Genomic DNA, 9,999 nt, shown 5'->3' with positions numbered 1-9,999 from the left:
AACCACTTACCCCAGTGTCCCACTTCCCCAATCAACCCTATTTTTGAATTTATTTCATGAATTTTGTTTCAGTATATGTAACCTATATTATATATTTATAACTGTAATCATTGTTATGTATTTACATTTAAGAGCAATAGTTTACGTCCAATATGAACAACTTACGTCCGACACCAAGCTAAAAATATTTTTTAAATAATTTTATTCCTTGTGATATCATTTGAAAACTGAAATATGCTTCAATAATGAGTATATTTTATAATTATGCTGTTTTTAAAATTAAAATGTAAGCCAATTCACAGACTTTTAATAAATTTTTAAGTGAACCATCAATTTTACTATTTGTGTGTTTATGTCCGACACCAACTCTTTACATTTTTTTAATTTATACTTTAGGGATCTATTGTGAAAAACTAACATGATTTTTACTCTGTGGGATGTAGTAAGTATCTTGTAAATAAATTTGATCATTTTGGAACAGTTTATATTTGGTAAGTGGAATTAAAACTGAGAAAATTTTCTTCATTTTTTACGTCCGACACCATGGAATTGCCCTTATTTAATGTTTATTTATTTTATATTGTTTTATTCTTTTGTTTATTTATTGTACATTAATCTTTTTTTTTTAAATTTATCTTTATTTACTAAATCATTGTTACTATTTTCATGGCTTAATGAAGATAAAATATCTATTAAACCATGAATGATTGAGTGTGGTACCACCATTTCTATTCTGTTCGGACTTCCAATATTTACACAAAGGGTCCACTCAAAGCAGATAATGTAAAAAAACTGAAATTATTTTCTTTCTTTTTTTTTTTTTTTGGACATTAAACATCACTAATCTAAGGAATGAATAGAATCGTTTTTTTTTTGGAGATCAGTTTTCTTAAGCATTTAATAAAAAATACATACTGGTATATTTTACTTAAAATACTCACAACGAGTAATAAAATATATATCACTCTCATTTTGTTTTTAAAATTTGTTTTAAAAAATAAAATGCAGGTAAAATGTCATTTCTGTACCTTGTCCACAACATGCATTCTATCGATTTTCCAGCAAGTTTACTGTATAATGATGCTGTGTTAGAAATGTATACGTACAAGTATTTATACGTAAAATAACATAAATCTAATTAAATGTGTCAAATCGATATTCCTAAAATCATTCCACATTTTGTAAATGTGTCCATAGATACTGCTATTAGTACAAAAGAAAAATAGATCTTAATATACATCTTAAGGTGTTAGTTAGCCACTTGAACTCCCCCCCCCCTCCCCATTTTTTTAATCTTAAGTCAGCCATTCATAATTTTGTTTTAAATGTAAATCAAAATGTAAATTTTGAATGTGAACTATAGTTAAATTTTGATAAAAAAATAAAACATTTAGCAGTTGATTTGTTCTATTGAGATCCCTGGTAATTCTTATTGTTAATTAAATTTTAAATGTCCTGTTTAAATGTTGTTTACTTAGTTCAGAATATTTTGTCTTATAAAAATAGTTTTAATTTTTAGAATATGTAGAACAAAACGGTTGTTAAAAAAATGTTTTTTAAGAGTAAACTTTTTTTTTGGTCCCTCTTAGCAATTTAATTGAAGTTTGCTATTCTCATTTTATCCTTCGTAAAATTTGTATACTATCAAGCATTTGCATAATTGTTTTTTAACTGAGTAGTGCTTTCATATTACATTAATACACTAAACTGTTTTCTAATTTTCTAATTAGTTTTTATTTTCAAATATTTTCAGTATACACTTACATATTTTTTTTGAACTTCTAATAAATAGAAATTTGGATACCAACTGCAAAAAAAAAACATTTTTTATGTAGTCTGAACCAAAGTTTCAGTTTACTACTTATTTCAGTTTCTTGACTCAAGATATGCTACATAAATGAAAGAAAGTCAATGGGGGAAAATACCAGTGTAATAAAATGTAGTATTTGTGAAGCCAAAAGCATAAAATTAAGGAAACATTCCTGAAAGCGAGATTATGTATAGCAACATAATAAATGTGCCATCGTGCCCAATTTATTTCTTCTTCTGTACAACAGACAAATAAAATAAGCAAAATATGTTCTGAAATGTTAGGGAATGATCTTATTTATAAAAAATATTACATTAAAAAAGTCTTGAAGTTAAAATTGGTTTAGTTTTTCTGTTATTTTTATGTAAACGTCGTACATTTCTTACTTTTATTGTTTTCATTTTTTGCTTTCTTATTTTGTTTTTGTGATTAACTAATTCCAATAAGTTTATCCTTCACTTTGTTTTTTCCTGCATTTCTCCATTTCACACATTGCTTCTATATATATAGTTTTTCCCGCTGGTAAATTTATTGCTAATTTATTCAGAGTGGTTTCATTTTTGGAATTTTCGCATTGTTTATGGGTTTTCTTGGAAAATTTATTACTTAACGGTTTTTTCCTGATGGAATTATATAATAAATTTTGCCTCCGAGTGTCATTTTATCTTTTTTGTTTCGTTTAATTTCGATTTTTTGATATGTATACTATCTCCTGTTCCACCGTGTTGCTTTTCTCGTGTTGCTTTTCTCGGATGACTTTTCATCCAGAAGCTCACACCTCTTTGCATTGAAAAAGGTGTTCCTTGTAACACCGAAACACGTGTCTGCAATTTTTTGCAATTTTTGTGCTTAATGACATTGGATTACTGATTTTTTGAATCTTCAGCACAAAGGTATTTATTCGTTATAAAGTTATTGTAATTTCTAACCCGTCCTTGCTGCTCCTTGAAACAGAAGTCGCAATTTAAATCAGCAACTTTTTCATTTAAAATTAAAAATATTATGTGTTTATTTACAAAATTTGATCCCCTTAAATGTGTTCACCTAGTTACTATTAAAACGTACAAAAAAGTTTTGCTAACGTACAACACCAAAAATTCTTGAGAATAATCAAAATTCAAAATATTTCTTCACAATTGTTGCCATTTTTTTAAAACATACTATTAAAATTTGAATCAACATTACTTAACATAAAGTCTTTTGTCTAACTTTTCAATTTTAATTACTTGAAAAAAAAAATTAATCTTTTCCTGAGTTTGTGAAGCATTCAATTTAGGACAGTAAACCCTCATTAATCCAAACCCAATTAAACCTGTCTTTGCTTAATCTGAACAATCATTTATGTGTACATGCTGTATAAATGAAAGGCCATTTAAAGCAATAATGTATTTTTGTTGGCTGTATTTCGTATTTTTATATTTTTCTCTTATACAGTTTTATATTTCATTGTCTTGAGTTCAAAATTTTACTGTGTACAGTAGTTTGTTTATGCACCTTGGCTGAATTTGTAGGTTAAACTTTCATTAATTCAGACGACTTGGATCACATATTAGTTACTACATTTAGATATTTTTTCGACCATTGCATGGTTTTCATATAAGAGTTAAAACCCAAAGGGTTAATGTATGAGATGAATGTTTCAACTTACCATAGGCAAAAGTTAATATACTCGTAAAATCGCCCATGTAAGTATTTTTTACATTTATAGAAATTTTATATTGTATCTCCTTTTGGTTATGAGAAATAACATAAACATGTTTAAAATTGAATATTTTAAAACTTTTTATGTACATTTGTGAATAAAGATATTATTTAATTTATATTTTGTGTTCATTTACTGATTTTACCATAATTTTCAAGTATGTTCGGTTAATTTTAAAAAGCAATGCTGTAAATGGAAAAAATATTTTGGGGAACTCAAAAAAGAAAAGATGGTGTGAAACCAGTTACACAGTATTTGCAATATTTTTGCAACAAAAAAACATTTTTTGGAGACGGCATGCCCCGTACTCTTGACTGCTGCCGCTGCTTATATGACATATCCGTAACACGCAAACAACTTTTTCTTACTTTAATTGACTATTATTAATGTGTCGCTATGTCAAAATAAATGAATGTGTTGCTTAGAAAACATTTTGATGTTTAAAAATACAGTGGACGCTTGTTAATTGAATCCGAAGTAAATTCAATCAAATGCGTTATTGAATCAAATCTTCAATGCCACTTTATTGAATCAGCCACTTTACAGAATCAAAACTGTGTAGAACAAAGGGGGGTTCATGTAAGAGGTGGTCACTGGATAAACCATAAAAATAATGGAAGGGGTTGCTTTGAGGGATATTTTTCTCTTTTTTGAAGGGGGAGAGTTTGTGGCATTTAGAGAGGTGCTCCCCTGCTTTTGGAGGGTATAATCATCCCTGTGCTATGTATAGATTATAAAATGGAGGGTTCTGTTGAGCGATCACGATTGCTTACTGTTTTCACTTGACAGCAGTTGATTTGTCTTAATTTTATTTTTCTATACTTATAATGTGGCGTTCTGTGCCTTAGACTCAAATTACAGTGGACGCCGCTTCATGTGATTACATTTAATATTCGTGTAACACAGTTGTTTATCAGCTGAGCCTTGTTTGGTTGTGCATATGTACATTAAACTTTTCTCTTTTATTATAATCAGCCAATTATTGATATCAAATCACTTTCGCCCAAATGTTATCACATTAGGTGGTGTCTACTGAATTTACAAACCACCACCTTGAGTTGACACAATCTTTTTTACGCAAAATCGGTATACACACATAACATCTAACATCCAGCCCATGGCATTCATTTGAAATTTGACGTCTTGAATTCAAAAAATGGTTGCAATAAAAGCCATTAGTAGAAGCAGGAAACCCAACGTGTCGAGTCCTATCACAGTTTGTGATTGCAAAAAACATGATTTTTATTAAAGGTCTCAAAATCCAATTTTTTTTATGTATAGTAACAATACACAATTTAAATGCTAAACAAATTCAAACAAAAACTTACTATCTGTTGTGTTTTTTAAACATACTTTATATTAAAACACTACCTGCATATATTTATTTATTTTTCTTTCTAAAAGAACACCTATTGATTACAAAGTCAGCTTGATTACTTCCTAACAATCTTTGAATTATTTTTTTTACTCAAGTTTTATAAAATTGTAATTTGCTTTTCCTTTTGCACAAATACTCTTACCTGTCAATTTTATAAATTTTGATTATCAATTAGTTTATGCTATTCGGAGTTTTAATTCAATGAAAAGTTTGCCTTGCCTCTCCTAGAGGGGGGGGGGGGGTGATGTCCTTTTTCACCCCCTCCCACATTAATTTTTGAATCAATCATACATTATTTAAAAAATGAAATGTTTACTTGTGTGCAAAAATAGTTGAAGAAAGATTCGATGCATAAAGGAAAAAAAAAAAAACGTGAATTACTTGGAATACATTTTTCATCACACAGAAACGAAATAAAAGTTCAAGCACATTTGAAACAATGTATAATATTTATATCATGAGATTAATTCTTCCCCATTTAAAAGAGGTTCCTTTTAACCCCTGAAACACGTGTGCAGTGTCCTGCAAATTTGGACATTAACGTTGTATTATTTATGTTTTGTTTTACTTTTCATCACAAAGGCAAAAGCACAAATTTAGCTTTTACTTTTAAATCTGCTCATATTTTTCCTCAAAAGAAAAAAAAAGAATAATAACAACAAAAATAAATAAATAAAAAATCTCTGAAATTCTGTATTAGTTAAATGAAATATTAAAATAATAAGAATTGTATAATTTTAATATTTCATTTTAATAATTCAATAATTATTGAAAAAATATCTTTATGCCTAAAAAGAAAAAAAAAGTTCTTGTTTTACATTATAATTAATAATGAAATCGAAAATCGGCGTAGGTGATTACATGAAAGAATGCAATAGAACCAGAATTTTTTTTTTAGTCATTTAGATTTAAATAACATTGATTTTTATTTTATTTTCGATTTCTTAGAAATACTTAAAAACAAAATAATTTTATGTTAAACTACGCACTGCTTCTACTATTAAAATTGGGCCTAAGTACAGTTCGATCACGCTCCAAACCTTCGCATTAAATAAAACCATTTCATTGTTTTACCATACGCTATCCACCCGCGCTCAACCGATCAATATTTTGGTTCAACCTCGCACTAGTCTTTTGCGCGAGCGAGACTCATACTAGGTTTCAGCTTTCACCATTCGTGCGGGAAGAAAACGACGCCGCTTTATGGTTCATTCTTTCCCCAAACAGAAGAGCCAGCAAATGTTCTCCCGATTTTGGTTCGATGTTTCACCGATATTTTTTACAGTGTTTGATGACGCCATAGCAGGAAAATGTAGCAGGTGGAGGATGTCCAACCAAGTCCAAAATACTTTCTATTACACCAATTAAACATTTTCGAAAAAACAATCTCCCTACTCGAATTTTCCTACACGTGTGCTGTCAGATCCTGGACTAAGGGGCGAAAACTAGAAGATTTTAGAAGTAAATAAGCACCCGTATCTGAATAGTGAACTCGTTTTCGGAAAAAAAAAGGAGAGAGTTTTGAATTGCAATTTGATTTACGGTATATCTCCGTTGAAAAAAAAAAAAAATCATACAGACATGATTAGTATAAAGTGAATTTTTAATCAAACCTTTCGCACTTTGCAGTTTATTAAAAATACTAAAATACTACTTGATAGAAAAATTTAAACCAAGATGTATGCTTGTGTGTGGGGGCGGCATTTTGAAGTTTTGCTCCACCTCGGAAATTTTTTAGATCCGGCACTGAAGCATTGTAATAGGGAAGTTGCAACCTATTAAATGTTCATATTTTGACTATTGGATATTGTTAATTGACCCTCAAAACTAAAAAATTCACCATCGCCGAATTTTAAAACACCGTGATTGATTTTTAATGAATTTTTAAAAATCCACTCGCAAGAGTGCTCTCTTCTGAAACGTCACGAGCTTACGTCACAGGGCACTAATGGGCAGCCTTCCGCCGAAGATCCCTTGTTTTCGCTACGGACATTTTGAGCGCGCTGATATTTTTATTTTTTAAAAATTCAATAATCCTTTTGAACACACTATGGGGGCCGGATTCGTTAAAGTACAATATAATAATCTTCCTCAAGTAACATCAATGATGGTATTTGAATATTTCCGAGAGGATGAGAGGTTTAATGTTCCAGAAACGCGAGGAGTTAAATGCGAGGAGGTAAGCCTTACGTTTCGTCTTCGAAGCCAACTGCACGTCCTTCGGCTTCTCCCGCGGCGGAAGAGCGCATGACGTCACTTCCTGCGCCATTTGACGTCACAATTGCTTGAACTTTAAAAATTAATTTAAAAAAAAAACTACTTATCGTATCGCAAAAAATTTTTCACCTATGATGTTCATACATGTTACTCTATCATATAAAAACAAAATTGAAAAATCGAAAACTTCCCTATTGCCCTAGAAGCGCCGCGAGAAGAAACGACCCCTGATTGGCCTGACGTCATTTGTGCCACAATACACCATGCCCCTTTCCCCTCGCAATAGGTTTTTCAATGGGAGTTTAACGCTGATGCTCCTCTAAATTTCTTTATTTTGTTATACACGTATTTTGAGTACATTTTCGATTTTCAAAGATTATAGTGCAATGGAACAAGGACTCTAGAAATGTGACATCTATAATTTGCAGAAAATAAAACATTACAAACTAGCATTTTTTTTCAGCTGAAATCAGAGATGTATATGGAAGTTCAGAGGTGTGATTTTTTGGTTTATTTTTTAAGTTAGCGCTTAATTAGTCGGAATAATTGCTATAAATGAGAAAATAGAGGCGAATGGGCTGTAGAGTTAATAAGTTCGTGGTTTGACCATAGGCGTCGGAGCCGGGGGAGCTGGGGGAGCTTGAGCTCCCCCTGGAATATTTCAGACCGGCTCAGCTCCCCAGGAAAAATTTTCGCACAGCAGCTTTCTGTCATACATTGTTTACCTCAAACCTGATTTCAAAATTGTGATCTGCCTTTTCTAAGAATTTCCACCCAATAAGCAACAAAAACAAGGGACAGACGGAGTGGTCAGTGCACTTGAGTCCATCTTCACCCTTTTTCTCACTGTTTACCCACCTCTTGATTCCCGGAAGAAGATTAACAGAATTTTAAGACAAGCTATCCTAGCAGCTGCGGAAAAGTAGGCTTTGCCCCGCGGCCTGCAAAAATCAGTACCAGTATCGATAGGGGTTTGCTCCCCACCTTGAGCCCGTGTTTCGAGAGCGGCATCGCAGTTTAGTTCACATTCTTATTAGTTTTGCCTCGCATACCGTTTTTTTGTCGCGTGATCACAAAAAGAATAGTGAGTCAGTTTTGCATTTAAATGTGAATAATATGGAAGGTGATACAGACATAACTATAAAAAAGGTTACTAAGGTAAGCAACTTGTTCAAATCAAATGATTTCAACTTTCCAGAAACTTATCTCGTTTTAAAATATCTGACTTCTTAGGCACAATGTAAAGAATTTCCAGCGGAGTCCTTTGAAACTGGTTGATTAAAATAAACTAGCAAAATTTTACGTGAAAGTTAAACTAAAAGATCAAGTGGTATTGTTCTTTATTCATTGCAATTACCTACATTCAAAATAAATAAATAAATAAATAAATAAAAGGAACTCGGGGAGGGGGGATCCCCATTTACAAACAAATTTATTTATTTATTTTTTACTCCGTCGTTTATTTCTCTGTTTGATCATTTTCACTCCTTCATAAAAAGTTAAGTCCCGAGCAAAGAAAATTCTTTAAAGATTTCTCAAAAGTCTAATTATGTAGTTACAAAACAATGAACAGTCCTAAACTAATTCTCAAGGGATCATGAACGTACATATATTTCGGGTTTAAATTCTATGTTTCGATCAAAAGGTAACATCAGATCGTAAAAATGTCATTGTTCTATGATCTATCGAAACCGAAAGTAATCTGTTGCCAGATAGAGAACCCGTAGAGGTCCGAAATAGATATTATTCAACGAATTTTTTATTTATTTTTAATGGGAAATATTATTAAAAGAAACAACATAAATCAGCAACGTACTCAGAAATTTATTTTGGGGGCGCAAATTATTGCTGTGATAAAAAACGCAATTTTTAGAACTCTCCCACGGTAAAAAATTTAAAAAAAAAGGTGTTAGTTACTTTATTTCATTTTAAACCGTCAGGGATAGATTTTTTCATGAAGTTATAAAACTGCGAAGATAAATATCATTCAAACAATACTAAAGGAACAAAAATTCACATAAATCAAAATCGGTGAAATTTTCATAATTATAATATTCTTAAAATCTTTCAATGGTTATAAAAACAGTTACTGTGTAAAAATCTGTTTTAAAAGGTGCGAGTTTATTGAAATAAAAAATTTTGAACCTAATACTTCACGAAGTTAGAATTTTTCATATTTTTTGCTCTCCTAGTTTACGATTTTTTTGTCACTTACAGATATATTTTCATGTCAAAATTGTAACTTTTCATTTATTATTTTTCATTTATTAAAAAATCTCCTACAATATTTTAGTTTCCCTTAAAGACTTTTACTAAAATTTATCTGAACAATAAAATATATAACGAACACGTCATTTTAACACATTTCTAACGTTCTGTTTCTCCACCATAATGTTTCATCCTTCTCCCTTTTTCTAGTTCTCAAAAAATAAGAGTCTTCTAAATGCTACTCTGCCGAAGTCCTCCTTTTCATTCAAACTCATTACAGAGCGCCTCAAATTTTGTTTTCAGGACTCAGTTCCCTGAAAATTTCCGAAAGAGAGTCCCTGAATACCTTGTTCTCCAATAACATGGGAAATTAAATAATATTCCGTTTTTGGAAATTCAATTTCAAAAAATTACTCGGCCCCTAACCAGGGCTTGATTACCTCACCGGCCAATTAGACCTGGGCCTAATTGACCTGGCCTAAGGGGCTCCAAATTACAGAAAAAATTATGCATAGCATTACAACTATACGAAAAAATTCCATGTATTTTTAAAAGTAATAATAAAAAAATAATGACTTTTTATTTAGAAAAGAACTTCCTTAAATTAGAATTTTATTAATGCTACCAGTAGCGAATTTACCATGCCACAATTTCGAGTGACACGAAGGGGATTCGTGAATGCAT

Source organism: Uloborus diversus, chromosome 9 (genome assembly GCF_026930045.1).
Source record: "Uloborus diversus isolate 005 chromosome 9, Udiv.v.3.1, whole genome shotgun sequence".
NCBI lineage: Eukaryota > Metazoa > Arthropoda > Arachnida > Araneae > Uloboridae > Uloborus > Uloborus diversus.
This window is presented reverse-complemented; position numbering follows the sequence as displayed.